Source organism: Palaemon carinicauda, chromosome 42 (assembly GCF_036898095.1).
Source record: "Palaemon carinicauda isolate YSFRI2023 chromosome 42, ASM3689809v2, whole genome shotgun sequence".
In the NCBI taxonomy this organism is placed as follows: domain Eukaryota; kingdom Metazoa; phylum Arthropoda; class Malacostraca; order Decapoda; family Palaemonidae; genus Palaemon; species Palaemon carinicauda.
In genome coordinates, this window is record NC_090766.1 from 43,133,857 (window position 1) to 43,149,164 (window position 15,308).

The 15,308-nt window shown below is 34.2% G+C and overlaps 1 protein-coding gene across 1 annotated transcript in view; it reads right to left on the reverse strand.

The window, feature by feature from the left end:
* LOC137633129 (uncharacterized) overlaps nucleotides 1–15,308 on the reverse strand; it is a 476,875-nt gene that overhangs the window by 55,729 nt on the left and 405,838 nt on the right. The window lies entirely within an intron of this gene.

Below are 15,308 nucleotides of genomic sequence, written 5' to 3' on the forward strand. Positions count from 1 at the left end.
AAAGACAATTAAAATTCTTCTCTCAATTGCAAATGGGAAGCGGTAATTAATAGATTGTTATGAAGAGTTTACTGATAATGAACAGCATATCGCTCCTGCTTCCATACTTGCTATCTCATAGTTCTAGATGGCAAGTACAGGAATGTAAATGAGAAAGGAAACATGGCACCAATTTTGGTTTAAAAGTTTAACTTTCACCATCTAGCCAATATATATGATAATATAGTTATTTACCATGTAGTCATTAATGGTGTCAAATATAGCTTTATACTAGTACCAAATATACATCTTTAATATGTAACCAATACTGAAGCTAGTATTTAGCCTATATTAATGACAATTTACCTTTATAACTTATAGTCAAAGTTGGTACCAGAATCTAGCTCTGCACACCATGAAACTATTTTGATATTAAAATTCGACTTAAACCTAAATAATAAGCACTTTCTCAAAATTATTTAAACAATACACAGACAATATTATTATAGGAATTTTGACTTTACACCATTTCACCAATACTGATCAAATCTAGCCAATACAGATGTAAAACTACAGTTTTCCACCACGAATCCATATGCTGATGTCAAAATCTAATTTTCCACTATTTTATCCATTCTAGTGTGAAAATTTATCCTTAATTGTGCCATTAATGTACTAATGAAGAATATATATATATATATATATATATATATATATATATATATATATATATATATAAATAGTTCGTTAAGCATATGCCTCTGGAACCAGTCTATATCTGAAAATAAATTAAACAGATGATTCCTGTAGGTAGCAATTTGACTTCACATCAACAAATAATTGTGTGTATATATATATATATATACATATATATATATATATATATATATATATATATATATATAGATATTATATATATATAGATATTATATATATATATATATATATATATGTATATATATATATGTATATATATATATATATATATATATATATATATATATATATATATATATATATATATATATATATATACACACATACATATACACATGTATAAAATTTGTTAATGTTTGTGTGTACTGTATATATACATGCACATACACACACACATATATATATATAATACATATATATATATGTATATATATATATGTATATTAAAATTTCTTAAGTTAGCCCGTAGCCAAGGTCGAGGAAGTCATCCGGGGAATGAAACGCGTTCAGCCACAACTTCCAAACGAAAGACAGAAATGTTAATTGAACGAGCCAACTTTTACGATGAAGTTCCGAAAACTATAGAGGAGATCCTCAAGGTATTTCGATATTTCGAAAGGCCTATTTTTGCTCTTTTAGAGTATGGAAAGAAAGTTTTTTGTTTACGTACAGTATACTGTGTGTGTGTATATATATATATGTATATATATATATATATATATATATATATATATATATATATATATACACACACACATATATATATATATATATATATATATATATATATATATATATATATCTTTCTTTCTCAAAATATGAACATTCATTCTTATTCATTACGAGTATTTGTACACTTCGAATAATAATAATAATAACAACAACAACAACAATAATAATAATAATAATAATAAATTATTATTATTATTATTATTATCATGATTATGATTATGATTATTATTATTAATAGGGCTTTGTGTCTTGTACTTAGACGTTTCCCTATTTTAGAACAAAAGAAACTCTCTCTCTCTCTCTCTCTCTCTCTCTCTCTCTCTCTCTCTCTCTCTCTCTCTCTCTCTCTCTCTCTCTCTCTCAACCATACAATTACAGTGAAAAAAAATGACCAGGCAGAGCGAGTACAATTACTATAAGTTGTTTACGAATTTACATTTTAATAAACCATGGGATCTTGTTTTGCCCGCTAACTGCCTTTTTGGGTTATTCCATGTAACTGTAAGAAATGTATAATTATAACATCTCCAAAGATAATATCAATAATAATAATGACGACAATAACAGCGATTTTTATTGAAATAATAATAATATTGATAATAATAATTGGCTGTATTTTATTACTAAGAATAATAATAACAATGATAATAATGACTGTTATAATAATAATAAGATTAATAAGAAAATAATGATAATAATAGAAATAATAATAACTGTTCTTGGCTATATAATATTATTATTAATAATAATGAGGATAATAATTATAAAAATAATAGTAATGACTTATAATAATAATAATAATAATAATAATAATAATAATAATAATAATATACAGCTCGAATCAGCCTCTTTAATCCGGGGTTGAGGTCATTTTCCCAAAAGAAACATCAAACCAAAATCAAAGTTCAGAACCATGCAATAAAGACGACGAAGCTGGACTGGGTCAAACTGACATGACATTTTCCTAATTACCATTTCACCACCAGGTTGACCTGTGACCCTCAAAAAAGTCCATTAACAATTTCACATCTGGAATATCTTAATCATGAAACGGGGCCATTAAGACAGGCTAATAATTGAGGAGCAAACCCCCCCCCCCCTCTCAAGATGATTGACGTTGACTCGTATCGAGATGTTTTGTACGGACGTCGGGTTGATTTTGAAGATTATCGCTTGTCCGTCTTTAGAGGGTTATACAGGATTCGTCTCACTTGGATTTACTCGGCCTCGAGAGGTGAGATCGATGGTGGTCACGCGTCCGGATTAAAAACTGAGGTCCGGTAGGCGATTGAGGTTCTATTTCGTATAAACGATCGGTATCATTATTTTTATTACAATTGTAAGAAACCCGTCAGTAATGGCATTAAATATTTATATAGATATGCACACACACGCAATGACTCTCACCAGGGTATGGATACCCCTCTCCCCCAGTCGAAGGACGGGAAGAACTGGACGTGCCCGGTCCGGAAATCAATCTATCTATCTATCTATCTATATATATACATATACACACGTATATATATGAGAGAGAGAGAGAGAGAGAGAGAGAGAGAGAGAGAGAGAGAGAGAGAGAGAGAGAGAGAGAGAGAGAGAGAGAGAGAGAGAGAGTTGCTCATTATTATAAAGGGAGATTATTATGATTATCATTATTATTATTATTATTATTATTATTATTATTAGTTAAGCTACTACCCTAGTTGGAAAAGTAGGATGCTATAAGGCCAAAGGGTCCAACAGGGAAAAATAGACCAGCGAGGAAAGGAAATAATGAAACAAATAAACCACATGAGAAGCAACGAATGATGAATAAAACATCTTAAGATCAGTATCAACGTTAAAATAGATCAGTCATATATAAACTATGACGAGAGACTTATGTCAGCCTGTTTAACATAAAAACATTCGGTAGGCAGTAAGGTGGGAATACATTATGAGGCCTTAGAGTCAGTTAGAGGAGGCAATTTCAATAGCCCACATTCGCTAGATATCGCTTTAGTCTAATTTAGATATCTTTAGTTTCATAAATTTCCAATATTGTCCCCAAGGTGCAATGGGTTTACAATTTCTTAAATATTGAATGATAAATTTATGGTATTTCTATTTCTTAAACTTTTTTTTTTTCAATTGAATCACATAGGCTTTCGGGTTAGCACCTGTTAATGATATTATCATGATACTGATGATGAGGATGATAATAATACAACAAGGTTCACAATTTCTTAAATATTGAATGATAAATTTATGGCATTTCTATTTCTTAAAAAAAAAAAAAATTCAATTGAATTGAATAGGCTTTTGGGTTGGCACCTGTTAATGATATTATCATGATACTATTGATGAGGATGATAATGATACAACAATCGCAGCGACAACAATGATAATAATAACGATCCAACCCACCCGGTGAGAAATCATCGCGTATTTCCCAAGATATCAATAATTGACGAACTAAAGACTTGAGTAATGTCACATCCAACTCGTAGTTCTCAATATTCCTATTCTGTGACATCTTCCACTTTCCTACGAAGTTGCGCGTGCAAGGAAAGTTGTTTCCCACGGTAGGAATGAACGCCAAGGCATTCAATCGACGCAATTTACGCCCAAGTAAACATCAGAACTCTCATTAGTGCGTAGCCACAGATACTTCAAGTGCTTTTCCCTGGCGATACATTCCCACAGTGGAATGTCTCGAGATTGAGGATGTTACGGGTTTCTTTATTGCACGAATCTCACGCACGAATGTCTACGGCTGATTATTATTATTATTATTATTACTAGCCAAGCTACAACCCTAGATGGAAAAGCAAGATGCTTTAAGTCCGAGGGCTCCAATCGGTAAAAATAGCCCAGTGAGGAAAGGAAATAAGGAAATAAATAAATGATGAGAATAAATCAACAATAAATCATTCTAAAAACAGTAACAACGTCCGTATGATAAACTGTCATTAATTGCGTAAAAAATACTTATAACTTAAATACTACCCGTGTTTAGAATCGGATGAAAGTTGTCATCCACTTGAATATTGCCCTCGAGATTTGGCAAATAGGGAAGACCGATATGGTAATTTGAAGTTGCTATGTGAAAAACACTTCTGGTAATAGAAGATAATAAGGCGGAAAGAAAAATGGGTGTTTGGAGGAGCCTAGCATGATGGAGAGGGGGCTTTGAAGCTGATCATATGTATACATAGTCAGTATACTGGAGGATGTCCAGTCCTTTGCCATTCACGAGAGACCTTTAAACTTTTAAACTGGATAATATCATAAACTCCTGCAGAAGCGACAGCCTTCCGAAGGAGTGATAATTCCTATAAAAGAGGCGCCCTCAAGAAGAATAGCATCCAATAGTAAAGATTACCTCCTGGAGGATACACGATACGCTGCATACGGAAACACGACAAAACAGGAGTGAGATGGTAAAAGATGGGGGTGACCTTTATATCTTTTATGAAAGGTAATGGACACAGTAAGGCCCATGAGCGTGTAGAGTAACAGAGAGATTAAGTTCTGCAATCATAACTATTTCAGATTGCACAGGTTCAACTACTCGCGGCGTTAGGTCAGAAGGAATAAATGCAAGCATGCAAATGAACTTAATTACGCAAGATAGAACGCACACCTGGCAATCGCCAGAATGTCATTGCGTATTAGTTTCATTCATGTCATACGCCGGAAGAGGTGCACACCTGGGCCACGGGCAGGAGCTTGAAGATTCGCAAAACGGCCCTCCGAGGATATGCCGGCAGCATGCGTGATGTGGCGAAGACCCGTAAATGCATAGCCCAGGGGTTAATGACAATCTTTGGTACTGTTATGCTAATGTAATAGCCTCCTTAGGAATGACAAGAAAAATTTATGTATCCTTCCGAAGGTCCTATTGGGGAGTCCTGTTATAAGAGTCCTTTGGGATAGAATCCCTCAAAATTATGATTCTTTGAAATGTATTACTCAAGTGTTAAAAATATAAAGGCCGCTACGATAAAATACAAAAATAGCTAGTGTTCGATATTACATTACTCCTTATCATATATATATATATATATATATATATATATATTATATATATATATATATATATATATATATATATATATATATATATATATATATATACATTCATCCAAATACATACAAACGTACACACGTACAAATTTAGTGTATATATATATATATATATATATATATATATATATATATATATTATATATATATATATATACATATATATATATATATATATATATATATATATATATATATATCTATATATATATATATATATATGCGTGTGTATGTATATTACATTAAATTTTCTCGCTAACACGCGTAACTTTAAAACCTTCAAATATTGAGCAAGAAACAGGTCTTCATATTGAACTCACTCTATCTCGGGAGGTAATTTCTGAAAGAAATTTCCATCTTCATGATAAGGGACTCGCTTGGGTTAGGATTTCAGCTTACGCCACATAATAGAAAAAAGATCATGGCAACAGAGAGTGACAGAGAGGAATCAGTTCGAATCCTGGCAAAGGAGATGCTCTTATCATTTAAAGTATTTTCCTTTGGGTATTTCCTCCCAAGGTAAAATTAATCTGATATCAGGTCAATGTATGTATATATATATAATACATATATATATGTATATATAATACATATATATATGTATATATAAGTATATATATATGTATATATATATACATATATACATATATATATTCACACACACACACACACACACACACATATATATATATATATATATATATATATATATATATATATATATATATATATATATATAATCAAATTTATAATGAATATAAATAGGCTCAACTTCCATGTCTGTTTATCTCATAAAAAAACAAATTCGTGCTTTGACCATCAGATGAATACTTCTCCACCCACATTCATATGGATATTTTTACAATGTATTTTTCCGTGTCAATAAAATGCAATCGAGTTTTCATAAACAAAACAATTATGGCCATACTGGAAGTAGAATCTTATCTATCCGTCCACAAAAACCATCACATTTCATGCAACATCTCAACCGATGAAAAGGTCAGATCAAGGTCTTAAGACTCTGAGTCTGATAATCTGTTTCCGCTTGTCCTCACTTCTCTGTCTAAAAAAAAGGCAATTAATTATCTGCTCTCATTTTTACCCAGACACATTCCAACCTTGGTAGCAGTCTCTGCCATTCCTAGCTATATCCAATGGTAGTTAGTCTATTTTATAGGCTGGTTTACGTTAGCAAAGATGGTGAAACATACGCATATCAGATTATATCAGATTAAAAGTTATAAAAGTATACAAATGGTGTAATGGGTAAGACATTATTTGCTATCTAATTGTGTATATAATGTAAATTGCTAAAATGTAATTGTATTTTTATAATAAAAGATAAAAAAAAAATAATCTTTGGCAAATTCTGAGATCTCTTCCACATAATGCTTCCACGCAGGACTTCCACACATTATTCCAGCGGGATGAAACCGTTCAACCAAACTTTTATCTTTTTATTTTGATAAATTGAATTGCATTATCATTAGAAAATGAAAAATAAAAAAGGGCTAAATTTCCTTGTTAAAAAACAGATACCCTTACTTGTACCTACTACAACAGGTTAAATTGCATAAACCGAGGGTTGGGTTCCGTCAGAAAGTTTAAGTTACGCTAAGACATCAGAAAACCTGGTTAAAATGTATTTAAAGACAAATAAATCAGGGAAACAAAAGACAGCCAGACTGTATTCTCCCCATCAGAAAAAAACAACAGAGATGCCATTTCACAAAGACCACCCTGTGAGGGCGTTTGTCTAGACCCACACCGACACCCGTCGTAATACACAAAAGAACCCAAACAGAGCATCTTCAACACCCAATCCCGACCTTCATTAGCATTCACAGCGACGACTCCCATAGGCTGGATACGTTACGGAGAACGCTAGGCGATTTATGTAGGCCTAATAACACAATCGAGGTTTCGATCGTGGGGTCAAAGGTCAGCTGGAAATTCAATGTCGCCTACTGTTCGACTCTGTGTCGGGACGTGGATATCTTCTTCCTACGAATACCAGCGGGGTATTCATTGTTTCTGCGGGGGTGGTGGTGTTTGTGGGGGAGGGGGAGAAGGGGGGGGGGAATGACTGGTGTGTCAAAGGCTTTGATTTATTGTATTTGAGAGTCGTCTTTATGTAGCGCGCGCGAAAGAACAAATGTTTCTTTGTTTTTATTCAAATAGCGTTTAATTCACAAAATGTTTGCAAAGAGGTCCAAACATAGAGAGAGAGAGAGAGAGAGAGAGAGAGAGAGAGAGAGAGAGAGAGAGAGTGAGAGAGAGCTTATATATATATATATATATATATATATATATATATATATATATTATAAATTTATATATATAATATATAAATATATATATATACATAAATATATATATATATATATATATATATATATATATATATATATATATATATATATATACATATCAAATGATGATATACATATTGATGTATATGTATATTTGATCAAACAAGCAAGACAGAACAGTGCGGTGACTACTAACTTGCTTCCCCCAGAATCACCTGCCTTTAATATATATATATATATATATATATATATATATATATATATATATATATAAAATCAGTCGCTCATTTTAATCACTGATCTCTCTTATAATAGCAAACTAAGCTTCATAAAACCATACCTGGCCAAAAGATAACACCTGTAGGAGCAGAGACGACCCGCTGAGGATGCCACTAATAATCCCCTCCGAATTACTATTCATACTCTGCGAGGGCGTGAGAGAGAGAGAGAGAGAGAGAGAGAGAGAGAGAGAGAGAGAGAGAGAGAGACGCTGGCATGTAGCCTATGAATAATAAAACCCGCAGTCTGGCTGGGAATCATCGCCAGTCATGAATTAGAAAAACCCATCTCCAGACGAGAGAGAGAGAGAGAGAGAGAGAGAGAGAGAGAGAGAGAGAGATAGGTGGATGATGCTAGAGATATTAAATGATATCTCTGCATGATCCCTTCTCTTTTTCATACGTGAGAAAGATGGTGTCGAATCTTGAAGAACTGATTACTGCTGAAACAAATACCTTCTCTAACTATACGCATAAAAACATGCGCATGCACGTGCAAACCTATTTATAAAGCTGATGAATGCGTATATTACAACCAGACACAATAAGGGTAAATGTTTTTGTTTTGTTCTTGCAAGCGTAGAGAAACAAAAACTCGCCGGCCATTGATACCAAGCACTGGCAGGTATCATTTTACATTTGAGACAGACACCTTACATTGTGGCTGCCACGAGTAAGTAGCTTACACTTGAAATATAATTTTCCTTCTATTAAACATTTCTACGGTATAACTATAACACAATATATTGGAAAACTAAAAGTAAATATTCTGTATTCCAGTGACATGAAACTATGAGTTTTTTATACACAGACACATATACAACAAGAGAAATCAGAGATTTCAGACCCTCGACAATGATTATTGCCAACATATAACTAAAGTCTACGGACGTCGCCTCCCACTTTCCATATGCTAACTATACAGAAGATGGGAAAAGTGCGATGCTGATCCAGAATCGTGATCTTGATTCGTACCACCTCCATATTTTCATGGTGTCTTCCGATGCATGATATCTATCCAATGTGGAAATTTGGTGAAAATACAATGTTTCGATTTATTTTGACGTAATCTTTAAAATTGTGAAAAATGCAAACCAGGATCTAGAATCCGCACCCGGTACCGGATCATCTCCAAAAGTTAATGGCGTCGTCCATGGCCGGAAATCTATCTCTGGTGAAAATTTCGAAAAAAAATCCGTCTGTTTGTTTTAACATTATATTTAGGATGGCGACAAATGCAAATCTGAGATTTATATCATCAAAATTTAATGGGCTTGTTCATGACCTAAAGTGAAAAATTCATCAAAATCCGTCATGTAGTTTTGACGTAATCCTGTCCCCAGACACTCACACAGACAAATGAATAAATAAACAGACTCCAAAATATAATCTCCTTGGTGGAAGTGAATTATACTCTTTGAGCAAATTCTTCCTCTTAGGCAATTTATATTAAATGCTAAAGCACTTGCGGCATCAACAGAAAATAGCTCCCTCACTACACATACACATACATATATATATATATATATATATATATATATATATATATATATATATATGTATGTATATATAATTATAAGATATATATATTCTGCCTCACGGACGTTTAATGGGTCTTCAGTGCCAACATCCTTTGGCATTTCTTGGTGGCCCTCTAACCGAATATTTTGGGATAAGTCTGTTGCCCCAAACCCTTTTCTATTCTGATTGCAACCCACCATACACGAGTAACTATCATGTACTCTTATTTTTGAAAATGGGGCCCATTTATTTCTTTTCGCCGGGATTTGATCTCCAGGCCCCTATCTGGAGCTGAACGCCTACCCCTCTACATATCTTGTACCCCAAACTCCCTTGGTGACCTTCTTCTCCCGACCATCTATTCCTACTCATGACGAAGACCCAACTCTATGCCAGGGGAACCCAGCCAAAGATTCGGGGGAACCCATCCCCCATCCATTCCCGCTTTTTTCTTACCGGCAAGCCTGGATAAATACAGACCTGGAGGGATACGAATCTAAAGTAATTACACCAGAGACTCTCCGTTCGCCCGAACAGCACCATTTCACGCCCGTTTTTTACCCGCAGCCCCTGACACTTGCGGGTATCTTACGCCCATGTCTCTACGTCACCGCAAAACTTATTTAATTATACATGGTTTCTATATAGTGGTTCAGAGAGAGAGAGAGAGAGAGAGAGAGAGAGAGAGAGAGAGAGAGAGAGAGAGAGAGAGAGAGAGAGGGGGGGGGGAGGATTAACTAGTCGAGGTCGTCCCGTGTTGATGGTATACAAGTGTTATGGCGGAGAACACTCTCCAACCTAACTGGAACCCACAACGGGGGTCTAACAACTAAGTACACGATTCACTGCTTAGGTGATCAAAGGTATTCTCTGTTTGAAGGAAACAGCCCAACTGTTCCCCTCTGTAGAGAGAGAGAGAGAGAGAGAGAGAGAGAGAGAGAGAGAGAGAGAGAGAGAGAGAGAGAGAGAGAGAGAGAGGGGGGGACTAAAACCTTGTAAATTAAAATGAATCCCTCAATTCCTATAGTCAATAGAAACTCATTCATTAATAAATAACGAATACAAGATCTCTCTCTCTCTCTCTCTCTCTCTCTCTCTCTCTCTCTCTCTCTCTCTCTCTCTCAGGCTAAGGGAGTTAAGAGCAATAATCAGAAAAGCAAAGAAGATTTAAGAGAAAAAACACCGTGAAAACGGAAGTCATGATTACGGCTTAGGGGGCAATTTGGCAGCTATGTCTCTCTGATTCATCATAGGAACTGCAGGATACGTAGACTGACTTTGCTTTTTTTACTATGCAGATAAAAACATTTATGGTGGCCGAAAGGTTGCTCACTACAAGGAAAACGAACTAATTAACATTTTATTTGATGTATGTATGCATGTATTGATAAATAATTAGTCAAAGAGAGAGAGAGAGAGAGAGAGAGAGAGAGAGAGAGGAGAGAGAGAGAGAGAGAGGAGATTTTTAATATATTACATAAGTATTCAATGATTCAGTAACATTCAGAGCTATAAATCAGATAATCTGAATATTAATTTATACCAAATATGTGAGGCATTAAAATTTAACCCTGTATAGGATAGGGAGATTAATTTTTTAAATTTTACTTTTTTTTATTTAAACAAAGTCATCTATTGTTTGCGTTTTTTTTTTTATTTTCTTATAAAACTATCGCATGACTATTTCTTATGGTTTCTTAAATAAAAAGGAAAATCTCTTGTTCAAGGCATCATAGCCAACATCGAAATATACAAAACGAGTCCCTTAACTGAATCCGTGTGCTTAGATCATTCACACGTCTGGCTCTAAACATTTTTATAGCAGTTCTTGAACACAAAGCAGTAACTTAGGTGGGCGTAGGGAAGCGCCACAACCCTACAACAAAAGGTTACACCAGGACCCCAATAACGTATAGGCTGAAATAGGCATTCGACTTGTCTTTTATAGCACCTAGACCCGAGGGCCACAGAGACAGTTAAGGGGCCGGGGATTCAGTTGTCTGTTGGGTGGCGTCTCTCCTGCCAAGGCCTTTTCCTAGTTTACGACACGTGGTTTCCCAACAGGCACGTCTCTAATCCAATAAAAGATTGGGCTTCTTCCTTCCTTACCGACGGGTGAGGGAATTCTGAGCAAGGAACCTATCTAACCTCCTTGATCTTGAGCGAGGCCCCTGGTACCCCCCACCCTGACTGTTCCAGAAGGGGTGCACCTAATTAGGAGGGTGGATTATATTTTTTTTACCCACACATTTACGCAATAGTAAATGAATTGGTCCCGTCAAGAAAGTCATTTCAAAAAGAGTCACGAAGCATTTGTTAAGTTTGAATGGACTCTTTAGTCTTCCAAAATCTTTATCAAGACGCTTTGAGAGTGTCCGGAAAGGAGTTTTGAAAAATCTCCAGACAAACTTTCAATAGGTCAGTGGAAATGTCTTGAGGAAAACACTGAAAGATCTCTAAGAAAAAGAGAGTTGAATGGTCTGTTGGGAATCTTGAAAAATCATTATAGTTACGGTAATCTGATAAAGAATTATCTCATTTAAACGATGTTTGAATCTCCTTCTGTCCTGATTCATGAAGATGAGAAAATCATTTAACAGTGATCCTCGAATTACTCTGGTTCTGCTGTCAAACTTTTGAACTCTTATTTAGCTTGTTTTCCTAATTCATGCTTACCTGTGCATCACAGAAAATGAATCATTAACTGTTAGTTTAATTCGAAATACATTCAAGTGACGTGTAAACGCGCAAAGGGCTATTGAATTTAGAAATGACGTATCAAGTCGATAAAAAATAACAGACTAAATAATGAAACTGAAATGCAATATAAACTATGACAGCTTCCCAGCTGCAGTCACCCTTGATTCAAAATGGTAGTAAAGTACTAGTACATCAATGAATAAATAAATGAAAAAAATTGAGAAATGAAGGAAGGAACAAATAATTATATATGTATGTATATATACACTGTATATATATATTTATATATATATACATACATATATATACATACATACATGCATATATATATTTATATATATATATATATATATATATATATATATATATATATAAAAATTATGAATAATTGATAAATATATATATATATATATATATATATATATATATATATATATATATATATATATATATAACATAAATTATGAATAATTGATAAATACCAACACCACATCTTAGTCGTCATAAGTCAAAATTCGTGTTCAATCACTTTTTGAGGACATTATTAAGAGGAACAGTTGAAGCTGAGTGACAGTGAAAACATTGATTACATTAAGTGGAAAATTTAATAGACAGTAAAGTATTTTAGCACGAGACCTAAAAATAGGGACCAGAAATGATAAATTGTAAATTTAACTTATAAAAAGTGCCTGTATTCATTTAATTCATCGGAGAACACATATTCAAAAAAAGTTTAAAATCTAGTAATAAAAAAATACCACTTCTAAATTCACCGAACTAACATTCTCTCTCTCTCTCTCTCTCTCTCTCTCTCTCTCTCTCTCTCTCTCTCTCTCTCTCTCTCTCTCTCTCTCTCTCTCTCTCACACACACAACTTTATAGGTATCATCTTCCTCAGCTATAACTTCTCATTGGGATTTATCATACCATAAATTAACTTACTAAAAGGTTATTCATTGTATTACGAAGAGTAATAACATATTTCATATTTTCCCAAGAAGATACCTCTTTTCAAAGATCTTCATCCTTTATTCTTGCACTGTCGATCAGGTAATTCCTATTATTTGATTTATTCAATTCTCTATTGTTTTATGTGAAAAACATTTTCTTTTCCTGTGACCCGTATTGACCCCAACTGCCACCCCCCCTCTCTCTCTCTCTCTCTCTCTCTCTCTCTCTCTCTCTCTCTCTCTCTCTCTATATATATATATATATATATATATATATATATATATATATATATATTATATATATATATATATATATATATATTATATATATATATGCATTAAACATTCCACACCATTTCAAGTAATAGCCATCAAAGACTAACCATCACCATCACCATCATCGTCTCTCTCTCTCTCTCTCTCTCTCTCTCTCCTTGTTCCAAACATCAAAGGATGTTGCCCAACTTCTCCCATGCTGTATCATCACGCAAGACATCATTACTTCATTCTAATGCTTGCAATTGAAAAGCGGTAATCTGTGTGAATAGAAAGGGAAGAACTAACGAAGACGGATGATTACCCCCCTACTCATCACCCCCATCCAACCAATGGACATACCCCCAAGACCGGATGAAGGGTCTAACCCCCCCCCCCCCCCCCCCCCGCGCGCCAATAACATCACTCCTGCCCGACCTAAAACCGGAGAAATGGGGACTGTTTGGAGTAGGGTGAAGGTTCTTCAATGAACAAAAACAAATTAATAATGTTATTGAATTTGTTTTCTTATATTTCTTCATCATGTCTAAATCACTTTTTGTCTCTGTTTATAAAATGAAATGATAATATTATAATAAAAACATTGCCATCTTGTTAAAACGAAATACTAAATTCTTCTAATGATATCAATATCAACAATCCAACTATTAATTTGAAATTATGATATTTTCTATTCATTAAATATTGCAACATTTTTCGCAACACATTTACATTAATAAAAATAACAGAGAATAATATTGTTCAATAAAGCCAGATGAAGTTTTATATTCCTTCGTATATAAATCGATGTTAACCATTCAAAACTCTTTTTCATTGTATTTTTGGATTAACTGAATTAAATGGTGTTGTTTAGGTTATTTTCTAAAATGAATAAAAAGAGCGGTAAATATACCATAATTAAAACTTTGAATATTAAGTACCGGTCGCTTCGAAATACCCTACAATTGAAATCACCTGAGGTTTTTCCTATCACCGAAGGGCATCACTCCGTTACACTCAAGAGAGAATCGGGGTGTCACCCCGAGGTAGGCAAGATTGTCACACTTTTAAGGCATCACATTTTCTCCCTAAAGGATCCCCGGATGTCACTCCGGGGTAAGGCAAACCTGTTATACATTGAAAGGAATCATTTGTCCAATTAATAATAATAGCTACCTCTGGTTTCTATCTATGGGCGTGTAAAGCATCTGGAAAAAATTTTCATTCGGAGAGAGAGAGAGAGAGAGAGAGAGAGAGAGAGAGAGAGAGAGATGATTACCTCGTCATTGCGGGTCTCTCCTTAAATGGGGGATGGTAGGGAGAGCTCCTCTTTTACGAACGACCACTCCCATGAACCCTACGAGAGGGAGTGACCACTCTAGAGTGGTTGTCCTATCTAACCTCCTTGGGTTGTATGACGATGGAAGGACAAGCACCATTACCCTCTATCATCGCCTTGTTTGTCCGAATTAATTACCTGGTGTCGGTGGGGCGCTTAATGGGTCTCAAGTTTCTTCCCCATCTCTATACTTTTGGTAAGTGTGTTAAGCCTAAAGGAAGTAGATTCTTCCTTATTTCAATCTCATTAATTTCTTTATGATGCTAATTCTGTTGAATATTTTTTTCAGGCAGTAGATGAATTTGATTTTTTTTTTTTTTTTTTTTTGCGGGGAACTAATCTCAATTTTTTTTATTATTGTCATTTTGAATAGACAATTTTAGTTTTATCCATTTGATTCAGAGTGTTATTTAAGTCATATACTTTTCTTCAATTTAAATAAAATAGCCCCCCCCAAAAA